The following is a 27,882-nucleotide window of genomic DNA, read 5'->3' as shown; positions in this document are numbered from 1 at the left end:
GCACTGCAAAATTTGAATTGCCTCTCACATCTATGCTGCAATTTGTGTTTCACAATGTGGCAGTCAAAGCTTCATTCAGATCTCTATTTGTTTGAGGATCTTTGATTTATGATGAAGTTATTCAGCGACGAACTTTGAAGATGCTTTTCATTCCAGCCTTTTGATTTTTTAAATGCACAGAAAATAAATATTTACTGTTTTCAGTGAGTTGCAGCACGACAGTGTAACTACAATCTTATAGGCCTGTGGTTCCATCACATTGGTGAAGCTGTGCATTATGTAGCAGGACTCACAAATCCTGACCTTGACAGATCAGATGCTGCCATGCTCTTTCAGGATGGTTTAGTCGTGGAAGTTTAGCTTCACAGATTATGTAATAGCATGGCTTTTGTTATATGTGCATGGAGTGTGTCTGAGGCTGAATCATTAGCCATATTTTAAATAGATTGCTCTTGTTCACCAGAAGCCACATTTGATTTGTTTGTTCTATCCAAATGTTGGTGGTACATGTGGTTATATAGAGTGACGTCAGCACATGCATATAAAGCCATTGGTAGCCATGGCAATACAGTTCTTGCTTGTTCTACGGTTGAAGATGTAGCTGCAGCTATCTTCATTCATGATATGCTTGGTAAAATGCAGATGTTTTACATGTTGCTGTTTGTTCAGAATCACAAAAAAGAATTATGCTCTGGAAATCAATTTTTATCGGTGGGTTCCTGTGAACAGCTCTGCTCCCACTATCCTCTGGAGCTCAGAACAAGTCAAGCTGATGCATTTTACTCCTTCTTCCAGTCATGTTGTAATTACCTGTGTAGGCATCCCTATCTGGGAGTAACTGGTTTATACAGAAGCCTTAACATCAGTAAAAAAAAAGCCCCTGCCAAGCCTGCCAAGTACCTGCCAAGCCTCTTATCATTTTGTGACAATAAAATTCTACATGAAATACCAAACTCTTGTAGAATTGTGCCAATAGCGGAAACCAAGCAACAGTGAACCAAATAGGATGTAATGCCCATTTAGATGGTCCTGTTGGAGATATTTCCCAATGATGAATGTTTAAAAGAATATTTACAGGATCAGGTCATCATTTGTAAGAATACTAGTCTAAGATGCATGTGGAGGTCCTTCCAGTGAATGTACTCCCTCAATGCTGTTGGATGGGGAGCTCCAGTATTTTTATCTAACAACAGTGAAAAAACAAGTTTGTCTTGAAGGAGAATATGCATGAGAAAGCATTTCCATATACTCGCTGACTGTGACTTCTGATGCTGAAGGTTGTGGGTTTGGGAAGTGTTTTTGGAGTAACCTTGATGAATCGTCACTCCAAAGACATCTGCCAAAACCAGAGGCACTAACATCATAGTATACCCTGCCACTATAGATACCCTGCCTCCAGATATTCAATCTGGAGGTGTAGATATTGAATATTTAGAGTGGTAGATGCGTAGGTATTCAAATGGAGACATGTAATCCAAATTGTCTGAAAAACCAACATCATAATTTAATTTCCTGTTACAAACAGCCACATAGGACTTGCTCCTAGTAATGCCACCATGAACAATGTAGGTTGGGAAAAGATTACAAATTTTTCAACATTAATCAACATTTATATCAACATCCACACAACACTTTCTGCAGTGAGCTGGAAGGTTATGCTATGTCAGGAAAACTGGACAACCCCTGACCTCCTTCTGTTAGGATGAGAGGTTTTCCTGGTTGGAGGGGGGAAGGGTGGTGCAGGGAGAGATGGATATGGATAGAAAGTGACTTCTGGCCCTAGCAGGGAACGTCAAGTTTTATCTCTACTCCCTGGCATCTTATGATTTCCATTTTTCAGGTAGCTGAGCAAACTTTTCGAGTCTGAGCTATTGTGTTATTTGCACCTTAATCTGCACTTTAAGGACACCCCACCACCATTTTTAACAGTGATACTTCATCACATATCAACATTTCTGAGTAAAAGTCATGGTCATGAGATCTGGGCTGCTCTCTAGCCTTGCAGTTTTATCTGTCTACCCAAATGGCTTCCAATGGGTAGGGCTCATATTGCCTCCAATGTGTAGTTGCAGTTTCAGCTCAATAGGTGATGCCATGGAGTAAGTTTACAGTCTCTTTCTCTCCCAAAGCTAAGATAATCTTGTATGTAAAATATTCATATCCATGAACTGACCATGGGCATTGCTACTGGCACTTTTCTAGCAATATAATAAATGGTAAAAGTAAAGCCCTAGTGATTCATCAACATCATCTTAAATACAAGATGTCACAGCTCAACTCTCTACACCCATTGAGTCAGAGGTCAGGGTTTACCCTTATTTAGCTGGTTTGAACCTTTTTTGCTTATAGTGTTTGTCAGGCCAAACCACAGAACTCAATAACTGGCTCTCCCATGTCCCACATTAATGGCTTATTGCACGAGCAAATTTGAGTCATAGCGACATGATGTTTTATTCCTAAATATTTTAGAATGGCAAAGCGACTGATATAACTCAAAACATAATATTCTTGCAAACAATGTGATCAGTTAGTACAAAGGAAGTCTCAGAAAAGTCTTATGGACGTTAGTGTAATGCACACACATACAATACATGTTTCTGCAATCAGAAAGAAAATGCAGAAGTGTATCTTCCTGCAATGTTTAATATAATAAATTATATTTTTCCATATTACTTACATTGCTGTTTCTAGAATGTCCTGTAGGAGATAACAATGTTTTTTTATCATCTTGATTGAATACCTGCAGGTAGCCTTTTTTTGTTAACACTACCAAAAACAGAATGTTTATATCTTCCCATCAATGTTGAACTTGCATCCACGTCTTACATATGCAATCTGATTAATGTAACGTACATAAACATCCACTGTACACATATAATGAGTGAATGTGGGTGGAGCTAATCAGTATGAGAGCATCATACCTTCACATATATCAGATTAGGCCTTATACTTATTCTCATGGATACATTCTGAAAGATAATAAATAACGTGCTTAGACATATTGAACTTCATTTGCTGGAGCTGATTAAATCTCGTACAGAGGATTCAACTAATTTACTAAAATTATGTTTTAGCTAAATTTTCACATACATTATCTGACCTAGGTTTAATACTTAAATAAACTATTTGTCAAATAACATGCCATAAAAAAGACAACTATTTGTGAAATTCTCATACCAGTGTTGTTTTGTTTTAGAGTTATAATCAATTCTGTAGTCAACCTAGGAGGCAAATTTATCATCTACCTACGAGGGGTGATTGATAAGTTCGTGGCCTAAGGTAGACGGAGTCAATTTTAGAAAACCTAGCACAACATAATGCATTTACACACTTTGTCCAGTGGTTGTGGAGCATATGGATCTTGAATCTCCAGAAAGTGTCCACAGAATGCGTGATCGATAAATTCGTGGCCTAAGGTAGACGGAGATGAGTTATACAGCTCTCGTTACATGCACATGCAGGTAAACTCTTTGTGTGATTATGCAGAAAGTTTGAAGTTCATAACTCATCTCTTTCTGCCTTAGGCCATGAACTTATCAATCACCCTGATGCGTTATTAACTTCAAACTTTCTGTATAATCACTCAAAGAGTTGAACTGCATGTGCATGTAACGAGAGCTGTATAACATATCTCCTTCTATCTTAGGTCACAGACTTATCAATCACCCATGCTGTGGACACTTTCTGGAGGTCCAAGATCCATATGCTCCACGACCACTGGACTAAGTGTGTAAATGTAGGAGGGGACTATGTTGAAAAATAAATGTGCTGGGTTTTCTAAAATTGACTCCTTCTACCTTAGGCCGTGAACTTATCAATCGCCCCTTGTAGATGTCAATTTTGGAAAGCATTATAAAGAAAGCAAAAAAGAAATTATCTGTTAATATCTTTCTTTTATTAAAAAGTATTACTGTAATAACTTGAATATGGTATAAGAGGGGCATTTTGGTTCAACCACATATTGCACAATGCCCCTTATTTTTAGTTATTTTATTTCAGTGAAATGAAAATCAAGAGATTACAGGCAATTGAATTGTTAGTACACATTTCCCTATAATTGAAATTGATACCAGTATCAGAGATTTAGCTGGTATTGTTTTAATTGAAAATTGCTCTTCAAAATTCTCTATGCTACCTACGATACATTTAAGAAGTAAAGAATTATTTTCATGAATATTGCTATATGTTAATAAAATATTGACCTGCTCAAAGTACCAAAAACGGGTAAATGGTCAATTCTGAAATATCTTTGGAAGAGCACCATTCAGAAAAGTGATACTGATGTTGAACACTTCGGAAACTCCCATCAGGATTAGAGACACATGGATTTGTAAAAGGCAGATTGCATTTGTTCATACACCATTGAGTTCTTTAAGGAAATGACATTAAGCTTAGATAGGTAGGTGCAGCTTATTATTAAGCTTCTCTGTCACTGTAAAAACATGTGGTTAGGTACTGCATCAAAGGCACAGGGAAAAGTTCTGACACAACGAATTAAGGGGGAAGTAGCTGTATAGCTGCAGGAACAGACATGGATAATTAAGTCAATAATAGGCAGAAAGAGCAACTAGCTCTTTTAAAAGGAGAATAAAGGTCCAATGGTGCTACTGTTAGGAGTTACACTTATTTACCATACACAATTCTCTAACCTAGAGAATTCTAATTCCCTAACTCTAGTCATTAGAACTTCCCGATAAAAATCAAACTGATATGTTTAGTAAATTCTGGGAAGAACGTACGGACTGTGGCAAGAAATTTGTTGACTGTCAAGTTGAGGAGAGAGCAGCTGGAGTTAAGTGTCAACTAATAATTTAACAATTGAGAATAGAATTAAAAATGGAGAAAGCAAATGCCATAAATAACATAATTGATAAAAAATCTAAAGAAGCCTTGATGTGCAAACATATTGATTCTGAAGTTAGCTGAATAAATATACATAAAAATGTAAAAAAGACATAGAGAGTTCTTGATTTATTACTACTTTTCCATTAGTGTAGATGACATGCCTCTAACTCGTATCAACCGTACAGTCTGCATCAATAATAATCATTTCATTTGTATCAGTCTCTGAAGTTTGTACATGTTGCCTGCTGTGACAATCTAACTTGATGTGTTTTAGATTAAAAAAGAGCTTGTTGCTCTTTCCCTGAAAAATAATATAAGAGTACACTCTTGAGATTAAATGGATTGTGTATAAAGTGTATTCTTCTGAGATTAACACTTGTGATTGATATAATGAGGTGGGACTAGCTCCTCCATTGTGCTGTTACCCAATTATATCATCTTTAGAATAGTATTTGGAGTGAATTAGAAGCAGACTGTTTATGTAAATAGTATTCCATAGGCCTGGGCTAATGATGATGAAGCAGTGAGATCAAACACCATTGTGCTAGCTAAGGCACTAAATTAGCTAAGTTAATTACATAACCTGCAATAAAATGTTACTGTCAGTTATGGTGAAACATGTAAGTATATAAACTATACGAGTTAGGAATGGGAATAGGCCACTTGTCCCTTGAGTCTACTCTGCCATTTATTAAACAAGACTAATCTAATAGTCATCTCAACTCTACATTCCTGCCTACCCATGGTGCTCTTTCATTTGCTTGGTTATCAAGAACTGTTGTCCCTCCAACTTAAAAAATATTCCAATACTCTTCTTCCACTATATGCTGCAGATGAGATCTGCAAAAACATGCCTTTTTACTGGGAAAAAAATCATTCCATATTTTGTTTAAATGTGTAATCCCTTATTTTTAAACAATGATCTCTTATTCTAAATTTTCCCACAAAAGGAAACATTCTCTCTGTGTACAGACTGCCAAGACCACTTAGGATCTTGTATATGTTTTAATCAAGTCCCTTCTCACTAATACCTAGCATCTCCAAACTTTTCCTCATTTTCATCCTATTCATTCCCACTGTTAATCCAGTAAACCAGCTCTGAACTGCTTCCAAATCATTAGCATCCTTCATTAAATGAGGAGACTAATCAAGAAGTAAAAGAAGAAGGAAAAATATGCAAAGCTTAGGAAGCTAGAATCAAACATAGCTCTTGAGTAGTATAAAGAAGGCAGAAAGGAACTCAAGAGGAAAATTCGGAAAGGCGGGAGGGGCCATGGCTAGTAGGATTAAAGAGAATTCCAAGGCATTCCATACATACATCAAAAGCAAAAGGATAACTACAAAGACAGTAGGGGGAAATACTTGCTTGCACGAGGTCCTTGAGTAAGGCAAGTTGTGTCTTACTAACTTGATTGTTTTTTTTTGACACAGTGATGAGGGTGATTGTTGAAAGTAGAGTTATAGAGCATGAAAGCATTCTGTTAGCTCTCTTCATTATGTGCTCTATCTGCATGCTGGCCTTTTGTGATAATAGATCCTTCTGTCTCTCACACCATTTAGGTAAATTATTTATTTTTCTTGGTAAAATGGTCAGTTTCTCATTTTCCCATATTATACTCCATTTGCCATATTTTTACCACTCAGTTAATCTAACCAAATCCCTCTTCATAACTTACTTTCCCACCTCACTTTGTGTTAAGAATGCTTCATTATTTACATAAATTCTGAAAAGCTGAGTCTCTAACATCATTTCATGTAGCATACTACTCTTTACAGCTTGTCTACCAAAATGAATCTTGCCCAAAAATATCCATTTATGCCTCATCTTTGGTTCATATTCAGGAGCCAATCCTCTATCAATGCCAATATCTTATCTTCTGCACCTTGAACTTTTATGTTCTAAACATCCAAATTGTCATGAAAAGACATATAGTGCCTATTAAAAATATTCATTCCTCCCCCCCCACCCCCGGAATTTTTCATGCTTTATTGTTTTATAGCATTGAATCAGTGTGGATTTAATTTGGCTTTCTTGACACTGATCAACAGAAAAGACTGTGAAGACAAATTTCTACAAATTGGTCTAAACTTATTACAATTATTAAACACAAAATAATTCATTGCATAATTACTCTCCTCCTTTCAGTCAGAGTTTAGTAGCTGCACCTTTGGCAGCAATTACAACCTTGAGTCTGTGTGGATAGGTCTCTATCAGTTTTGCACATCAGGACACTACAATTTTTCCTCATTTTTATTTACAAAATGGCTCAAGCTCTGTCAGATTGCATGGGGATTATGAGAGTACAGCCCTTTTCAAGTCCAGTCACAAATTCTCAGTTGGATTGAGGTCTGAAGTCTGACTTGGCCACTCAAGGTCGTCAACTCAGTTGTTTCTAAGCTATGCCTGTGTAGCCTTGGCTTTATGCTTGGAGTCATTGTCAAGCTGGAAAACAAATCTTCTCCCAAGTTGCAGTTCTCTTCTAGAGTGTGTCAGGTTTTCCTCCAGGATTTTCCTGTGTTTTGCTGCATTCATTTTACGCTCTACGTCACAGCCTTCCAGGGCCAGCTGCAGTGCAGCATCCCCACAAAATGATGCAGCCATCGTCATGCTTCACAGTAGGGATGGTGTATTCTTGATGATGGGCAGTGTTTGGCTTACACTAAACATAGCATTTCGTCTGATGGTCAAAAAGTTAAATTTTGGTTTCATCAGACCATAGAACCTTCTTCCAGTAGACTTCAGAGTCTCTCACATGCCTTCTGGTAAACTCTAGCTGAGATTTCATGTGAATTTTTTTCAACAGTGACGTTCTCTTTGCTACTCTCCCATAAAGCTGTGACTGGTGAAGCACCCAGGCAACAGTTGTATGTATAGTCTCTCCCATCTCAGCCACTGAAGCTTATAACTCCTCCAGAGTTGTTACAGGTCTCTTGGTGCCCTCCCTCATTAGTCCCCTTCTTCCTTTGTCATTCATTATTTGAGGATGGCCTGCTCTAGGCAGATTTACAGCATATTCTTCTAATTTCTTGATAATTGACTTAACTGTACTCCGAGGGATATTCAGTGATTTGGAAATTTTCTTGCATCCATCTCCTGACTTGTGCTTTTCAATAACCTTTTCATGGATTTGCTTGGAGTGTTCTTTTGTCTTCATGGTGTAGTTTTTGCCAGGATACTGACTCACCAGCATTTGGACCTTCGAGATACAGGTGTATTTTTACTACAATCAATTGAAACGCCTTGGCTGCACATGGTGATCTCCATTTAATTAAATTTGTGATTTCTAAAACCAATTGGCTACATCAGTAATGATTTGGTGTGTCATTTTAAAGGGAGTGAATGCACATGCAATCAATTATGTTGTGTTTCATATTTGTAATTAAATTGGATCACTTTGTAGAGATCTGTTTTCACATTGACACGCAAAAGTCTTTTTCTGTTGATCACTGTGCAAAAAAACCCAAATTAAAACCATTGTGATTCAATATTGTAAAACAAGAAAACATGAGAACTTCCAGGGGGTGGTAAATACTTCTTATAGGCAGTGTATCTGTTTAATTGTTGCCTTTAGGGAAGGAAATTGCTATTGTTAGCTGATCTGGTCGATATACTACACCAGATCAAAACAAACATAGGCTCTGAAATGTCCTAGGAAGTTGCAAATTTGCCAAGTATAATGTGGTTGAATAGATGAAGCATAAAACTGGACAAAATACTTACAGCAACCAAAGTAATGGATCTAGTGGTGATAGAGACTACTTCGTTCAGATATTACTCCTATTGAATATTCTAGGACATGCCTAAATTAGGAGAGCTATCCCACAGACCCACTGAGCTGCAGACCAGTAAAGGCATATATGTTAAAGGAGTCTTATATAGGACCATTAATGATTTTGGAATAGTGGCATATAATTAAAAGCAGTACACTAGTTATCATTAATATTTACTTTGGACCCCACAATGTCCTCAGCTCTAAGGTCAACCACAATTAAGATTACATCTTACTAAACCGTGGGAGGAACTCATTGAATGTTTCAGGTCACAGATCCTTCATCAGATGAAGAGATTTCCCTATGAATGTCTTTTGATTATCGTTTAACCATGGAAGAACCTTCACTACATGTATTTGATTGTCCTTATCTGTACAATCAACAACTCATTACCTGATCCATGGAGCAGATCGACCTCAACCATAAGGGACTCCTGATGATGACAACCTCTGTCAGACATTCTGCAATATTCAAAAAGCAGCTTGCAATATTTTTTCAAGGAAATTAAGGGCAGCCAGCAGCAGCACCCATAGTCCTTGAATGAAAGGTAGAAAATAGCCTTCTTTGTAATGTTATTGCCACAGATCTGTATGTTTTAATAAATTAAGCTCAGCTATGACATTCCTTTAAATATTCAATATGTGGAAATATAAGAAAGCAGAACAGTGCTTGGAACTGGGCCAAAGTCTTCTCTCAGTTGATTTTGCTGATTTGGGAATCATACACCTCATGACTGATATACTGAGTGATGACTGTCAGTACTGGGTTGATTTAATGAAAATAATACAATAGACAGGTATATATACTATAAATAAAACAAAACAAGTTGAAAATGTCCTAAAACTATGATAAAAAATATTGTTATTTGTGTTATGAGACAAAGAAGGTTATGACATTTTGGATACATTCTGATGCACAAATAAAAGTGTCACAATGGTTCCCTACACATGTTAAATGACCGATTGTGCATTTCTCTTTTAAACTCATATTGCTGTGTTCAAATATGGGTACTTTCCCACACCTACCTGTTGCAACAATTCAAGTTGAGGTACTTTGTCCTAACAGAATTCATAAATCACTACCAAAAATCTGAAATACGGAATTTAAAAATCACCCACAAAATTTATGGGAAAAATAGCTAAATTTTTTTATTTTTATGATGCTTGTTCAGATGATGTAGATGCACTTTATGGAAAATAGTGATATGGACATTTTTCTAGGATTACAATGCTACAACCTAATTTTTAAAAATTGAATAAATAAACCAAACAGTTATCCAGATAACTCACTTTTTCTCTTTGTATGATTACCGGTGAGTTTTGTTCTATGCTGATCCACCTATAACTCTTTTCCCACTGATACTTCCTGATCTTCTGAGTATTTCCAGCATACTTTGGAGTCATAAAGTCAAAGAGTACTACAGCACAGAAAATGGCCTATTGGCCCAGTCTGTGCTGTCCTATTACTCTGTCTAGTCCCATTGACGTATATCCGAACCATAGCCCTCCATATCCTTTCCATCCATGTATTCATGTACTTAACTGAATATCTTTTAAATATTGAAATTGAACCCATTTCCATCACTTCTGCTGGCAGCTTGTTCGACATTCTCGCTACCTTCTGATTGAAAAAGTTCCTCCTCATGTTAAGCATTTCACGTTTCATCCTGAACTTGTGATTTCTCACCCAACCTCAGTGGAAAAAGCCTACTTGCATGTACTTTATCGCTTCCCCTCACTATTTTGATTGCTTCTATCAAATCTTTCCTCATTCTCCTACGCTGAAGGGAATGAAGTCCTAGCATATTGAACCTTTTCCTATAACTGGGTTCCTCAAGTCCTGGCAAAATCCTTGTAAATTTTCTCCGCACTGATTGATATTGTTCCTGTAGATAGGTGGCCAGAGCCGGACACAATGCTCCAAATTAAGCCACACCAACATCTTATACAACTTCAACATAACATCCCAAATCCTGTACTCAATACTTTGATTAGTGAAGGTCAATTTGCCAAACACTCTTTTTACGACCCTATGTTCCTGTGATGCCACTTTCACAGAATTATGGACCTGCATTCCCAGATCCCTCTATTCTTTTGCACTCCTCAGTGCCCTATCATTCACTGTGTAAGTTCTACCCTTGGGCTTCAGGTTTCAGCAATAGCTGTGATCTGAATTTCACAGCTTTAACATATCTTTTGTTAGCGTTTCTTCTATCTATCTGCCCTCATTAATGTAGGCACCGTAAATATTGGAATTACCTGGGCATCCCGGGCTTCATTTTTACAGAAATATTTCCTTTGGTCTATTGCTCCCTTCTTTGCCTTTAGTGCAACTAAAACCAACTTATTTTCTCATTATCCAGTTCTGATAAAAAGTCTTAAACCTGAAATGTTATCTTCATTTCTTGTACCATAGTTGTTGTTTGGAAGGCATTTTCTGTTTTCATTTCAAAAATTTATATTAATGGAAAAAGCAAAATTAGGATTTTAGAAATTCTTATCATTGACTTTTAATAAATATTCTGTATGATACAATATTTCAGTGAATTATTATGGTTGCTCTTTGATTATTGCATTCGCTGTTTATATATCAGCTGCAACAATGCCCATTACATTAAATTATGTTGTTCTGCAATGTTATTTATTCCAGAACATACTTGATAAAAATAGGAATTTTGTGTTTTCAACATATGAAATGATATTTGGGAAATTGTCCTTTATTTACATGAGATGCACAAGGGAAAACATGCATCTATTTAGTGCCTTTCACCACCTAGACATCCTTGAGCATTTACAGGAAAATTGAAGTGTTTTTTAAGCAGTCATGGCTGTTCAGAAGGAAGCTACTTTGCACATAACAGTATCCCAAAGCAGTACATTGATAATGACTAGATAATCCTTTTTTGTTAGTGATGCTGAGTAAGGAATAAATATGGCTAGATCATCAGGGTACTCCCTTCTCTTCTCTTAAAAATACTGCTGTGGTATCCTCATGAGTGTACAGGCAGTTTAATGTCTGATCCAGAAGACATTATCAACATCTGCTGAAGTACAGAACTCGAATGAAGGGACAACATAATTTTTGTGCTTCAAGAGTCTGGAATGGGGTTTCAGTATTTTAATGACTTTTTCTTTAAAGGAAGGGTGTTGCAAACAAAACCACAACTGCTAGGTTATAGAAGTGCAAATATGTTTCATATGGAATAAGAAAATAGAGGAGGACGTTTGTTGACTCTGTTGAAGGCTTGATATTATGACAGGTTCTTTTATTGCTGGTTTACTTATTCAGTTCCTATTTAGCTGGTTTTAACCTGGAGAGAATGCTATTTTGCAGAGATTGTCATATACTTACATAGCAGACTCTTCAATGTATGTACAAATAATTGCAGTCATATCAGATTGTGCATTATTTTAACAGTTAAAATAAATTCATATTGCTGATATTTTTTCAATAGTAATATACGGAGGCATTACAGAATAAGAACAGATACCAAGAAACCATTTTAATTGTATTTCATTTAACTATTAGTAAAAATAGTTCAACAAAATACATTTAAGAAGGATTTCTTAATCAGTTGCTATATTAAAGTTTGTCCTGTGGAGACTGTGTCGGTCAAGGGGCAATGCATGGAGAAAAAATAGAGAGCAAACATAACTTACTTAAGGACAGAAGGAGGCATCAGATAGGGATGGAGATCTGAATGAACTGATGGGCAGGCTTCAGTTAGACCTTAAAAATGACAACAGCTTCAATTGTATGGAGGGGTGAAGTCCTGTAACTTTCTCTCCAGATTGTGTGCAAAGGTGAAAAGAATATACAAGAAGTTAAAAGATAAGATTTATAGAAAAATAGCCATTAATGTTTACCCATGTTAGGATATTCCACTACATTAAATGGACTTTACAAATATTGTTGACATTTATTTAAAAAAATAGTCTTCCTATTAGCATGCACTGAAGCTAACAAGAAAATGAAGAAACTTGTAAGAAAGGATGAGAGACACTACGTCGAAGACCTTGCAGTGAAGGCTGAAGTAGAAACCAGTTGAGGTGATCAGGGAAATATGTACAAAATTTCAAAATTGGTATGTGGAACATTCCAGGCCAGATCCAGTGGTGCCGTGAAAGATAAGAGAGGTCTATTTCTGACAACTGAGAAAGACCAAGAAGCTCGATAGTCAGGTTATTCCAGAGAATTACTGATTAGACCACCACCAGAGGAAGAGACTGACAAACAAGGGGCAGCAAAGGACCGCGGCATCAGCAGAGATCTATGCAAGAAAGAAGAGTTTGTTGCTGCGATTAAATCATTAAAGAACAGCAAAGCTCCAGGACATGACAATTTGAACGCCAAACAGTTCAAAGCTTTACCAAAAGTTGCAGCAGCCATCCTGAAACCACTGTTTACTATAACCTTGGAATGGGGACAAGTACCAAAGAACTGGACAAAGGGAGTTATTGTTAGGATCCGCATGAAAGCAGTGCTAAGTGATTGCAACAACTGGCGTGGCCTCACACTTTAGTCGATGCCCAGCAAGATTCTCGCCAAAGTCATTGTCCAATGGATTACAGATGCTGTCGATGTGTGCTTGAGGAAGGAGCAAGCTGGCTTCAGGAAGAACAGAGGCTGTGTTGACCAGATCTTCACGCTGCATAACATCATAGAGCAGTGTGCAGAGTGGCAGAGACAACTGTATGTAAATTTCGTGGACTTTGAAAATGCTTTTGATAGCATCCACAGGGAGAGCCTCTGGCAAATTCTCAGATCATACAGGATCCCTTCCAAAATTGTCCAACTTATCCTGAGTTTCTGTGTTAATTTCATCTGCACAGTTGGGGACTGCAATTTGAGCTTTGAAGTCAAGACATGAGTCTGGCAAGGCTGTGTGATGTCAGCAATATTGTTTAACCTAATGATTGACTGGGTTATGAGGCAAACAATGAAAGATAGGCAGCGAGGCATGAGGTGGACTCTATTCTCTACTTTAGAAGAACTTGACTTTGTGGATGATCTTGCATTATGATCATATACCTATGTACTTTGATGGACAGGTTGAACTCAGAGTCAGCCAGAGAAAGACTGAGATGATGTCCCTGAATGTAGTGTCTCTCCCTCCTGTCAAGGCCTATGGCATTGCCTTCCAGGTGCCAGGGTCTGGGATGTTTCTGATCGCGTCCATAATATCCTGAAATGGGAAGATGAACACCCAGAGGTCATGGTACATATTGGTACCAACGACATAGGTTGGAAAAGGGAGGAGATCCTGAAAGCAGTCTACAGGGGGTTAAGAAAGAAGCTGAGAAGCAGGACCTGAAAGGTAGTAATCTTGGGATTACTGCCCATGCCAAGCAACACTGAGAATAGGAACAGAGTGAAGTGGATGATAAATGCGTGGCTGAGGGGGCAGGGATTCAGATTTCTAAATCATTGGGTCCTCTTTTGGGGCAGGTGTGACCTGTACAGAAAGAAGAGGTTGTACTTGAATCCGAGGAGAACAAATATCCTGGCAGGAAGTTTTACTAAGGCTATTGGGGAGAGTTTAAACCAGAATTGCTTGGGGATGGAAACCAAACTGAAGAGATGGCTCACAAATAGAGAAAGCTTGTAGGCAGTGTGAGAGGGAGGATAGGCAGGTGATAGAGAAGGGATACGCTCAGACTGATGGTTTGGGATTTGTCTATTTTAATGCAAGAAGTATCATGAGCAAAGCAGATGGGTTTAGAACGTGGTTCAGCACTTGGAGCTATGATGTGGCCATTACAGAGACTCAATGTAATGGATGGCTCAAGGGCAGGAATGGTTACTTAGAGTGCCAGATTTAGATTTCAGAAAGTACAGAGAGGGAGGCAAAAGAGGTGGGGGCTTGGCACTGTTGATCGGAGATAGTGTCACGGCTGCAGAAAAGGAGCAATTCATGGAGGGATTGGCCACTGAGTCTCTGTGGGTGGAAGTTAGGAACAAGAAAGGGTCAATAACTCTACTGGGTGTTTTTTATAGACTTCCCAATATTAACAGGGACATTGAGGAGCAGGTAGGGAGACAGATTCTGGAAAGGTGTAATAATAACAGGGTCGTGGTAGTGGGAGATTTTAATTTCCCAAATATTGATTGGTATCTTCCCAGAGCAAGGGGTTTAGATGTGGTGGAGTTTGTTAGGTGTGTTCAGGAAGGTTTTCTGACACGATATGTAGATAAGCCTACAAGAGGAGAGGCTGTACTTAATCTGGTATTGGAAAATTAACCTGGTCAGGTGTCGGGTCTCTCAGTGGGAGCCCATTTTGGAGATAGTGGTCATAATTCTATCTCCTTTACCATAGCATTGGAGAGGAATAGGAACAGACAAGTTAGGAAAGCTTTTAATTGGAGTAATGGGAAATATGAGGCTATCAGGCAGGAACTTGGAAGCATAAATTGGGAACTGATGTGCTCAAGGAAATGTACGGCAGAAATGTGACAAATGTTCAGGGGATATTTGTGTGACATTCTGCAAAGGTACGTTCCAAAGAGATAGGGAAAGGATGGTAGGGTACAGGAACTGTGATGTACAAAGGCTGTTGAAAATCTAGTCAAGAAGAACAGAAAAGCTTATGGAGGTTCAAAAAACTAGGTAATGATAGAGATCTAGAAAATTATAAGGCTAGCAGGAAGGAGCTTAAGAATGAAATTAAGTGAGCCAGAAGGGGCCATGAGAAGGCCTTGGCAAGCAGGATTAAAGAAAATCCCAAGGCATTCTACCAGTTTGTGAAGAGCAAGTGGATAAGATGTGAGAAAATAGGACCAATCAAGTGTGACAGTGGAAAAGTGTGTTTGGAACCAGAGAAGATAGCGCAGGTACTTAATGAATACTTTTGTTCAGTATTCACTATGGTAAAGGACCTTGGCGATGGTAGGAATGACTTACAGCGGACAGAAAAGCTTGAGCATTTAGACATTAAGAAAGAGGATATGCTGAAGCTTTTGGAAAGCATCAAGTTGGATAAATTACCGGGCTGGACGATATATACCCCAGGCTACTGTAGGGAGGAGATTGCTGATCCTCTGACAATGAACTTCGCATCATCAATGGGGATGGAAGAGGTGCTGGAGGAATGGAGGATTGCAGATGTTGTTCCCTTATTCAAGAAAGGGAGTAGAGGTAGCTCAGGAAATTATAGACCAGTGAGTCTTACTTCAGTGGTTGGTAAGTTGATGGAGAAGATCCTGAGAGGCAGGATTTATGAACATTTGGAGAGGCATAATATGATTAGGAATAGACAGCATGGCTTAGTCAAAGGCAGGCCGTGCCTTACAAGCCTGATTGAATTTTTTCAGGATATGACCAAACACATTGATGAAGGTAGAGCAGTAGATGTAGTGTATATGGATTTCAGCAAGGCATTTGATAAGGTACTCCAGGCAAGGCTTATTGAGAAAGTAAGGAGGCATGGGATCCATGGGCACTTTGCTTTGTGGATCCAGAATTGGCTTGCCCACAGAAGGCAAAGAGTGGTTGTAGATGGGTCATATTCTGCATGGAGGTCGGCGACCAGTGGTGTGCCTCAGGGATCTGTTCTGGGACCCCTTCTCTTTGTGATTTTTATAAATGACCTGGATGAGGGTGGAGGGATGGGTTAGTAAATTTGCTGATGACACAAAGGTTGGAGGTGTTGTGGATAGTGTGGAGGACTGTCAGAGGTTACAGCTGGACATTGATAGGATGTAAAACTGGGCTGAGAAGTGGCAGATGGAGTTCAACCCAGATAAGTGTGAGGTGGTTCACTGTGGTAAGTCAAATATGATGGCAGAATATAGTATTAATGGTAAGACTCTTGGCAGTGTGGAGGATCAGGGGAATCTTGTGGTCCATAGGACTCTCAAAGCTGCTGTGCAGTTTGACTCTGTGGTTAAGAAAGCATATGGTGCATTGGCCTTCATCAATTGAGGATTGAGTTTAAGAGCTGAGGAATAATGTTACAGCTATATAGGGCCCTGGTCAGACCCCACTTGGAGTACTGTTCTCAGTTCTGGTCATCTCACTACAGGAAGGATGTAGAAACTATAGAAAGGGTGCAGAGGGGATTTACAAGGATGTTGCCTGGATTGGGGAGCATGCCTTATGAGAATAGGTTGTGTGAACTCAGCCTTTTCTCCTTGGAGTGAAGGAGGATGAGAGGAGACCTGATAGAGGTGTATAAGATGATGAGAGGCATTGATCGTGTGGATAGTCAGAGGCTTTATCCCAGGGCTGAATTGGCTAACATGAGATGACACAGGTTTAAGGTGCTTGGAAGTAGGTACAGAGGAAATGCCAGGGGCAAGTTTTTTATGCAGACGGTGGTGAGTGGTAGAGGCGGATACGATAGGGTCTTTTAAGAGACTGCTGGATGGGTACATGGAGCTTAGAAAGTTAGAGGGCTATGGGTAACCCTAGGTAATTTCTAAAGTAAGTATATGTTCGGCACAGCATTGTGGGCTGTAGGGCCTGTATTGTGCTGTAAGTTTTCTATGTTTCTATTTCTATGTTTTTCCCAGCATCAGCAGATTCATCTACCAGGGCAGCATTGTGGGACTAAGGACATTCAGTGCACACTCAGTAAAGATGGAAACATCTTAATATCAATGAGCAACGTGTGGGGATCAGCCAAGTACAGCGTCCACAGCAAGGTGAAGCTGTACCGGAGCTGTGTCCTGTCCACACTCTTGTATGAGTCAGAATGCTGGTGCGTGACAGCCATGACCTTGCCAAGCTGTCATCATTCCACACCACGAGCCTCTGGAAGACAATCCATACCTTCTGGCCAACAGAGTTCTCTAGCCACGCCTTACTCCTTCAGCACCTGGCCACAATCATCATGAGGTAATGTTCACTGGACCCCCGAAAGGCTGAGGTAACAGGGGAGACCAAAGACAACCGGGTGGCATACCACAGAGGCAGAACTGAGGACCCTGAACCACCCCAGGGGTAGAATAGAGAAGATGGTCGAGGAAAAAGAGACATGGAGGGCCTTCATTGCTGCCCTAAATACTAGAGGCGTAATGAGCAGTAAGTAAGTCTTCCTACTCTTTTTCTCTTTGAGAAGGGAAGACATGTTGCCATTCAAAATATAACAAGGTTCTAGAATCAGTGGTGGTTTGTTTATTCTGACGAGGTTGGTGCATTAAGTTCACTTCTATCCCAGAAACAAGACTCCTGGGTCAAGTCAGAAGAGCACAGCATCAGAGCAGATAGTGCAGCTGTAGTGACCTGGGTTTGATTTAGACCTTGGGTCTTGTCCATGCAGAGTTTGCATGGTCTGCCTTTGACCACATGGATTTCCGTTGTGCATCAGCCTCTGCTCCCTCCTACTATGATGGAAATGAATATGAGAATGAGAGGTTCCTGGCACTCAGACTTTCCGTCAGGCTTCTGCTTCAGGATGCCCTCTCTAGACTGCATATCAACGAACTGGATATAAAAACAAGAAGTAATTTCAGAATACACTCAGCCACTTTACAGTGGGAAAAGCTGAAGCCAATCTATGTACAAAAGATTCCCATTAATATCAAAGAAATAATGATAAAATAATTTTATGTCACGGATTATTACAGCCCTCTGGCTGACCTAATCTGATCTGGCCTGGTTTTCTGCCTAGTTCCTTCTATGTGCATCCTGACCATAGTCCTCCATATCTCTCTCATCTGTGTAAATGTCCATATTTCTCTTCAGTGTTACAATTGAATCCATGTCTACTATTTCCACTGGCAGCTCATTCCATGTTTGCACTGCCCTCTCAGTGAAATAGTTCTCACTCATATTCCCCTTAAGTGTTTCAGCTTTCACCATAAACTTATGACCTCACATTCTAGTCTTACCCAACCTAAGGGGAAAAGTAAATTTTCTTTCCATTTTTAACCCTCATAATTTTGTATACCTCTCATTCTCCTACACTGCTCTGAATAAAGTCCTAACCTATTCAACCTATCCCTGTAACTCAGTTCTTCAGGTCCCGGCAAATCTTGTAAATTTTATTGATATCTTTCCTGTAGGTACAGTAGATAAACAGAACTGCACCCAATACTCCAAATTTGGCTTCACTAATGTCTTATACAACTTCAACATAACATCCTGTACTCAATGCTTAGAGTTATAAAGGTCAATGTGCCAAAAACTCTCTATAGAACTCTATCTGCCTTGCCACTTTCAAGAAATTATGGATCTGTATTCTACCACACTCCTCAGTACCTTTCACTGTATAGCTTCTAGCCTGGTTTGTCCTTCCAAAGTGCAACACCTCACACTTCTGTGCATTAAATTCCATCTGCCATTTTTCAGCCCATTTTCTCAGCCGGTCCGCAGCACATTGCAAGCCTTGATAGCCTTTCTCACTGTCCACTATGCTCCTTGTTTTGGTGACATCTACAAATTTGCTGTCCTCGTTTAGCACAGTATCATCGAAGTCATTAGTACTGATGATAAACAACAATGGACTTAACACCAGTCTCTAAATCACTCCACTAGTCACAGACCTCATTTCAAAGAGACAACTATCTACTACTACTTTCTGGATTCTCCTACTAAGCCAGCGTTGGATTCAATTGAGTACTTCATCCTGAAAAAAAGCAAATGAACCTTCTCGACCAGCCTCCCATGTGGGACTTTATCAATGGCCTTGTTTAAGTCCATACAGGCAACATCCTCTGCTTTCCCTTCATTAACCTCTTGGTAACCTCCAAGAAAAACTCTATAAAAATGGTTAGACATGACCTGCCATGCATAAATCCATGTTGACTATCCTTAATCAGGCCCTGTCTATCCAAACACTTATATATCCTGTCCTTTATAATACCTTCCAATCGTTTAACCACGACTGACGTTAGGTTCACCAGCCTACAATTTCCAGGCTTAATCTTAGATACTTTCTTAAACAATGGAAATCTATCCAACTGTCCACTGGCACCTCACCCATGGCTAAGGGCATTTTAAATATCCCTTCCAGGGCCTCTGCAGTATCTTCACTAGCCTCCCGCAAGGTCTGAAGAAGATCTCATCAAGGCAGCAAGCACCCCCTCTTCCATAATCTGGATATGGTCTATGAACATATAATTCTTTTTCCTAAGTTCTATTAACCCTGTGTCTGTCTCTCAAATAAATACAGATGCTAAAGATTAATTCAAGATCTTCCCCATCTCTTTTAGCTCCATGCGTTGATGACCACGCTGATCAAGAAGACTAATTTTGTCCCTTGCTATCTTTTTGGACTTAATGTAGCTCAAGAAGCCCTTGGGATTCTCCTTCATCTTGTTTTATAGAGCAATCTATATGCCCTCTTTTAGTACGTACTCCTGACTTCTCGCTTAAGTGTTCTCTTGCATTTCTTATACTCCTCAGCCCCTTATTTGATCCCAACAGCCTATATCTGATATGCACCTTCTTCTTTTTCTTTACCAGTGCCTCAATAACAGTTGATAATCAATGTTCTCTAAACCTGTTAACCTTGCCTTTTATTGTAACAGGAACTTGAAAATTCTGTATTCTCAGTAGTTCGCTTTATAAATGTTGATTGAGTGTTCAAAAGGATAGTTAATTCCCAACTCCTCTCTAGAGTAGTCTATTGAGGTGTTTTTCATTATTGTGAACAAAAACAGATTATTCTGATTTTCATAGGCAGTCCCTCAGCATTAAAAGTGATTTGTTACCATTCCAGTTTCTTGGATTTTGAGATCTCTGAGATTGCCAATGAAGCAAGTGTGGGAACAACCAGCTCTTCCACAGGTGCACCCTGACTTCTGTGGAGTGGAGTGCCCCCTGACCCCCAGTCCCTTATGCAGGGCTTCCATTTGCTCCTAATTCATGGATTGGAGGTCCTCAATACTATCCCAAGTTTTCCTACTCAGCATTGAACAGTCAAGAGCCAGAGATTCAGAGATTCAGAAATCAGTGGAGATATTGCAATCCTTCAAAAAGGGATTTTCGCACATGCTTGAATTCTCTTCTCTTTCTGTCTGGTAATCTCCTCCCAAATCAGAACTTAGTAAAGAGGGTTGGTTTTAGGTGCTTGGCTTGGAATGTTGTGGAGTTTCCAACGGATCTGACTGAGTGTAATTTGGATCTCGATGCTAGGGATGGTGGAGATCACTGTTGGCCAGGAGACCATGAGCAGGCTGGGCCACATTTTAACCTTGTCATCCAAAAACAGCACCTACGACACTGCAACACTCTGTCAGAACTACACTGGTGTATCAAATAGACTTTTTAAAAGCCCACATTGCCAGAGTCAGGGATTTCTGCCTCACATGTCAAGAGTACTGTATCTGAGTTCATAGACTTAATGTGTAATAGACCAGAGGAAAGGCTATCAACTGAAATTATTGAAGTAGGTATTGGAAATGATTCCAAAGAGTAGCTCAAATTAATATTAGGTAAATGAAATGTATCTGCCTTTTACTGCTCTGCTTCATCTACTCGGGAAGTGATTGGAGACTTGTATCAGAGGAACTGTGAGCTCCTCTTTTGTTCCACCATATTCTCTGCCCTTTCCTTGGCTGTCCCCCAGTCATGCAGCATTTTTAAGACTGATACTTGGCGAATAAGGAAGGCATCAGAGCCATTACTCCAGGGACTGCTGCTCTCAGCTGTGAAGCTGCCACCATCAGAAGGCATTATATTGACAGCATTCTCCATCATCAGGTTTTCTATTGTATCATGTCCGAATATATTTCCGAAACATTAAGTTGTACTTTGAAAGTGACATGCCAGAATAGAATTTTACTCAATATAAATGTGTCTGATAATGTTGGTAAATCGCTTTAAACTAAATTTCAATTACATTTCTATTGTTTCACTAGTATTTAACCAGGTTTATTATTCAAATCAAAACAAAATATGCTTCTGTTGTATAAACAGTGATTACAAGGCACATCTCTTTTAGGTGTACTTGCAAGTACTTATAACGTATCCACTTATATGTGAGTATGATAGGAATACAATACCCCAGGGAGAATTGTCACACTGCTTCTAGTGTTTCTCTGCAGTCCCTTTTCACTAAAGGAAAACCCTATTAATTTTCCTATTTATTCTCATTTATGTAGTTTTAACTAACGTGTCACCACTGCTATTATGCACAAATACAGCGGTGCTCGCTTTTGTAAATGAAATGGACACATCCAGCTATTCTCTTAAAAATAGACTTGACGTGCTTGCATTATTCACACTAATCAGATGTACTCTATCACAAAATATTCAGTACTGTTAACAATAAAAAATGTTTCATCTAACAAAAGACTTATTTATTTGGTTGGATGTAGCAGTAATGAAAAAAATTATCTCATTCTTCTTGTGTGTAATGATTCGTTGCTGTTCATTGAACAGTAGCAAATGGCCAAAAATCTGGTCAAGACTTCAGCTGCATAGCACACACTGGCCAAGTAACATTACACAACACAAAACCCAAAACTGGACACAACCTCTTAATAAAAATATTGCAGAGTGTTATTGAAAAATTGAACAGATCTTTCAGGTGCCTGGGCACATGGGGCATTCAACTGTATTGCCTTAACAATAAAATCATCGAGATGACAGAAACTCTACAGAATACAATGCCACACATACTTTTTATTCAATGTCTTTGAAACAATTTTGAGACTTAAAAAAACCCGAAGAAATAAATAACAATAAAAGGGACAGTACAACGTGACCGGAATATACTGGTGTTGTTCAATGAGGAAAGCATCTTCTGAAACCCAACCTTTATTGTAATTGTAGGGAACTGAAGGACCACCTGTGATAGCAGCCAATTTTTGTGTGTGTCTGTTTACTCAGTGCTGTAGTGTCAGAAATTGCCAATTGGATAGAAACCATCTTTTTAACCACAAAGCCTTTTAAGTGTGTGTGTGTGTGTGTGTCTAAAACAACATGCATGTTGATGGAAGTATATATGAGTGTAGAAGTAAATGTGTTTGAGGTGTGTGTAAAAGAGTGAGCGCAAATATGACTGAATTAGAAAGCCATCGTCGGTTTTGTAACTGGCAACTTCATCAGCATTTTCTGCTGTTCTGGGTAAGAATATCATCCCTTATTTTTGATTAAATCAGCCTTAGTTAAATAGTTTTAGCAATTTTAAAATGTGAAAAATCAATGAATAATAAAAAGGTTGCAGCTGGATGAAATAAGAACTATAAAATGAAACTTAATATTTGTTGAGAAAACAAAATCTCCAAATTATGTGACCAGTGACTACATTCATGACTGGATGATGTTAGTTCGGTAGGTTGTATTCGTTGATCAACGTTTGATTTATGCACTGTACCAGTTGCATAGGTAGAGACATTTTGGCCTCTGAGTCAGAGGCTGTGGGTTCATCTCAACCACTCAAGTGCAGTACTGCAGCTGTTCTACATGGCCAGCAGTGCTGTCTGTCATTAACCCCAGGCTCACTCCACACTCAAGTGAATGTAAAAAATTTTGTGCCATTATTTTAGATAATAGTAACAGAATTGTCTCCAGCATCCTGGTCGACTATTGACATGTTTTTACTGGGACTGAAGAGATTGAGTTATGAGGATATACTAGATAGATTGGGCTATTTTTCCTGGAGTCTAAAGGCTGATCTTATAGAGGCTTATAAAGTGACAAGGAGCGTAGATAAGGTGGATGGTCACAGTTATTTTCCCAAGGTAGGGAAGTCTTGGTCTTCTTCCCAGGGTAGAGAATTCTAAACCTATGCCTTTAGTTGAAGTCTAAGGGCACCAATTTTAAAGTGAAAGGGGAAAGACTGAAGGGGGATCAGAGAGGCATTTTACCATCAGAGGGTGGTGCATATATGGACTGAACTGCGAGAGGAAATGGAAGAAGTAGGTAGAATTTCAATGAATAAAAACCATTTGGATAGGACAGGCTTTGAGGGAAGGGCCTTTTTCCATGCCATCTAACTCTATAACTTCATCAGTGTGATGCAACTGGCTGTTGCTCATGAAAGTGTTTTGTGTGCAAAGTTCTGCCGTGTCTCTTTCACCACCATGCTTATAGAGCAACATACACAAACTGCTGGAGTAACCCAGCAGATAAGGCAGCAGCTATAGAAGGAACAAAACAGTTGTCCTTTTGGGCCAGGACCCTACATCAGGATTAGAAAGAAATGGGAAAGAAGCCAGACTAAGAAGGGGAGGAGTGCAAGCTGGCAGATGATAGCTGAGACCAGACCAGGGTCTCACATAAAACACCGGCTATAGATATCTGCTCTGAGATTGTGAAAGGTGGTATATAAATTCATGTCTGTGTTTCCTTCTCAAATTCCAAGCAGCAGTGTTGTTTGGGAAAGATTTCAATCGGCTAGGAGCAATGGTGTGTGAAGCTTTGTTGTTGGCTTTCTATATTGGCTTTGAGACGGGAACAGAATGTTGTGCTGCAGCTGCAGTTCGCTGCTCTGTTCCTGGCACAACCCTGGATGCTGCTCTCAGAACTCAGAAATTCTCATTATTCGGGTGCAATCAGGATTCTGAAGAAGGTAGATAGGTTGGTCAACTCATCCCCGAGCTACTGGGGGGACTGCTCCCAGGCATTTTCTCTAGCTATGTAGCTTTAATTTTTAGTAACAAAAGTATCATAGTGTTGTTTCACTGAGCAAACATCTTGCACAGAAGGTCCTTGGCTCTGATCTTCTGTGATGGGAAAATCTAATTTATATGTGCACAAACCAGAGAAGATGAGGAGACTTGATGTGCCAGTGAGTAATTAAGTAGTTTCAATTGTGGTCACTCAGAACAAAGCAAACTCTATTCACAGCTATGAAAGATATTTCAGCGATATACTCTGCTGAGTCAGATAAACTATTCCACTGTAAAGGCTGTTCTACACCTATATCAGCCATATGAATGAAGGAAACTGAGCAAGTATGTGTATCATGCAATACTAATGTCGGTGCTTATTAGAGCTGTGAAGCCTGTAAACATTTGCCGATCTGTCCATTAAATATCTCTTGCTTGTTTAGATGTGTCCGCAGATTTTAAAAACATTTACGTATTCTGTCCTTTTGACAAAGCTTCTCACCAAATGTTTTGAAGTCTGTTAACACAACCCCATTCATCAGAATTAATTCATCCTTACCATTCATTGTGACAGATATTCACTTTGAAGGCCTGGGCCTCTTTCTCATGTTTGTCCAGCTCACTTTCTAAGCACAACAGCTACCACTTGTAAGATAAAGCAGATGTAAGTAAACTTCCAATTAATGTTTCTTTGTTTAACTTCTAGTTGTAAAGATGGGAGCCAGTCTTCAGTTCTTAAAATGGAAATGGAAAGCAGTAATCAGCTTCAAGCTAAAAACACAGCTTTGCAAACAAGCACCGTATATAACAGATGCTCTGTTTGTGGAAAGTAAGATGTTAGCTTACTGAACCTGGTTTATTGGTGCACAAGAGTACAATATAAGTCAATGGATTATTTAACTTGGCTTGCTTCAAACCAGACAAGCTAACTAAGTTGCTTAGTTCAAGGAAGCTTGCATTTAGATAGATAATATCACTTAATGTATAGAATAACTGATGTGTTTATAGTTGCAAATTTTTTGTATTCAAGGAAGTTAGCTTTACAGCATTAGCTAAAAACCTTTGTCACCAAGAGGATCTTAGACCATTTGTGTAAAAAGAGCATCTGAGGAAATATCAAATGCCTATTAATTCACCCAAGAGGCAAGGAATGTGTATAAATATAAAGAGCAGTTCAGGCTTATTAGAAATGGTTAAAGAACATCAAAAATCATGGAAGAAACATGGGGTGAATTAGAATCCATTCCTTTGCTTCGATTTTTGTGATGGACGATTCATTCGCCTGCATTGTTGGTAAGTATTTTTAGTTAATAGGAATTGCTCCTGTGTTTTGGAAGTCCTTTGTTATTTGTGCTTTGTAATTTAGAAGTGGTTTGTAATTTGGCAATGTTTAACATTGAAATCATCTGCTAGTTTCAAATGTACTTTGACAATGCTGTTTAATTCTCATTAATATTTCTCAGTGAGAAAAGGCATGCCCTTTTCTTACTATTACCATCAGGTAGGAGATACAAAAGCCTGAAGTGACACACTCAATGATTCAGGAACAGATTCTTCCCCTCTGCTATCCGTACATATCACTGAAAATGAATGTACTGTGTTTTAAACTATATTGTTAGCTGGAAGTACATATCTTCTCTTTAATGGGGAAAGGGGACCAGATTTTTTTGTAACTCAAATTAAAAGAAAATGATGGGATTCCAGAACGCATGTGCATTAGTTATATTTTTACTTTAAGCAAGGCACATATTATGATGTGGCAGTGTAATGACATATGCCATTTACGTACTTTTACAGATAACCAGCAATGCATTATGTAAACAATAAAGAATGCTTAATCAAGCAAAATATTTAAAATATTATTCAAATATTACTGAAATATTAAATATGCAACGCTCCTCCCTGCAAACTCCAACTCAATATGGAATGCATCTCAGCTTATATACAGTATACTATATAATGCATCTACCATACTATATACAGCATAGTAAATTTTAAATTTTCCCATTCAGTCTTAAAGGTTTAATCACTGTGGAGGGTTTCTTACTCTTGCGGGATATCACCTTTCCTGACAAGGAGGGTGACCCTGCTTGGCAGGAGAGATTTGTGGCTGTGAAAGAATCTCAGGTTCTGGGGCTTCTTCCGATATAGTTGTAAGAATTGACTCTGGCACTGCAGGTAGTGGTTCTGACATCTCTGGACATCTTTCTTCTGGATGTTGGCATCCCAAACAGTGCATGACAAGCTTTAGTGGATGATGTGGATCATAATGCGTGAGTACAGTGTCTGACGTCACCATCTCCTTTACCTTTCGGAAAGTCACCTCACACTGCTTTGTCCATTGTTATTTCTTCCCGATCTGCAGTAATGAGTTCAGGGGGTGGAGCACAGTAGCCAGGTTTGGTAGCAACCTTTTACAGAATTGACAAATCCTGAAAGGGACTGTAACTATAACATGTTCTTTGGCCTTGGGGCATCTACCTTTGCTTGAATTTTCTCAGAACACTTGTGTAATCATTCTGCGCTGATGCTGTGATTACAGTAAGTGATGCTTGGTTTAAAGAATCACACTTGTTGCATCATGCTCTGAGCCTATAATCTATATTTTCAATACTGTCCTGGATTTTGGAGATGTTCCTTGCCATCCTTACCAGTAGCAATGATGTCATCCAGGTAACACTGGGTGCCTAGACAGCCTTGTAGCACCTGTCCATAGCTTTCTGCCACAGTACAGGTGCAGATGCTGCTCCAAAAATAAGTCTATTATAGCAATAAAGCCCTTTGTGAGTGTTGATGCTGAGAAAAACTTGGGACTCCTCTCATCCTTGGAAAAATTCCTTCAGCTTTCATGTGATCTAGCTCACTGGCTACTTTATCAGGAATGGTATAAGGAGCCGAATGGCCTTTGTAAACCTTGGGTGTGGCATTTTCATTTAAAAATATTTTACCCTTGATATGTTTTAGTCTTCTAATGCAATCCTTGAGTACTACCGTGGCATCATCCAGTACCTTTCTCAATTTGAATGCCGTTGACTCTATTGCAGTGGATGCAGCATGCAAATGGTGGATGGATCCCAAATCAAGTTTTAGTTGTCACAGCCATTCATGTATCCATTAAGCTGGACTTCTAGCACATACAAGCCCAATGTGTCTTGTTGGTTGTTGTATTTCACTGTTACAAATGTCATTCCCACAGGAGTTATCTTTTCTCCAGTATAAGTTCTTAGCTGGATATCTGCAGGCTTCTGTTCAGTATCTTTGAAATAACATCAAAACTTATTTTATGGAATGACCGAAACAGCCAAGTCAGTGTCCAATTGTACTTCAATTAATTTGACCTTCTTTTCTGGTGTAAGCCATAGTGCTTGTCTATCATTAGTTTTCACATTGTAAATCTTAAGCTGCTTAGTCCTGTGACACTCTCATCATTATCAGACTTTTCATCAACAACATGCAGATTAATGCCCTTTATGATATTGTAACTTGACTTATCTTTTTCTCTTCCTGTGCAGTCAATTTATTTTTGTCTACCTGAAATGCTCTTTGTATATGTCTTACTTTTTTCCATTTTCTGCAAGTTTCTCCTTTAAATCTACATTGTTCTGGTGTATGTGAGTCTCTGCCACAATGGTAACACAGTTTGTAAGGCCAGAATAGTCTCTGTTTAGATGTTGCAGTTTTCTTCAACTCACTTTCATTCATGACTGCAACCCAATTGTGTCTCTGTCTGTTGTTTCAATTAATACAGCTAATTCAACTGTTCTT

Source organism: Hemitrygon akajei, chromosome 7, assembly GCF_048418815.1.
Source record: "Hemitrygon akajei chromosome 7, sHemAka1.3, whole genome shotgun sequence".
In the NCBI taxonomy this organism is placed as follows: Eukaryota; Metazoa; Chordata; class Chondrichthyes; order Myliobatiformes; family Dasyatidae; genus Hemitrygon; species Hemitrygon akajei.
The sequence above is the reverse complement of the archived record's forward strand: the minus strand, read 5'-3'. Positions refer to the sequence as shown.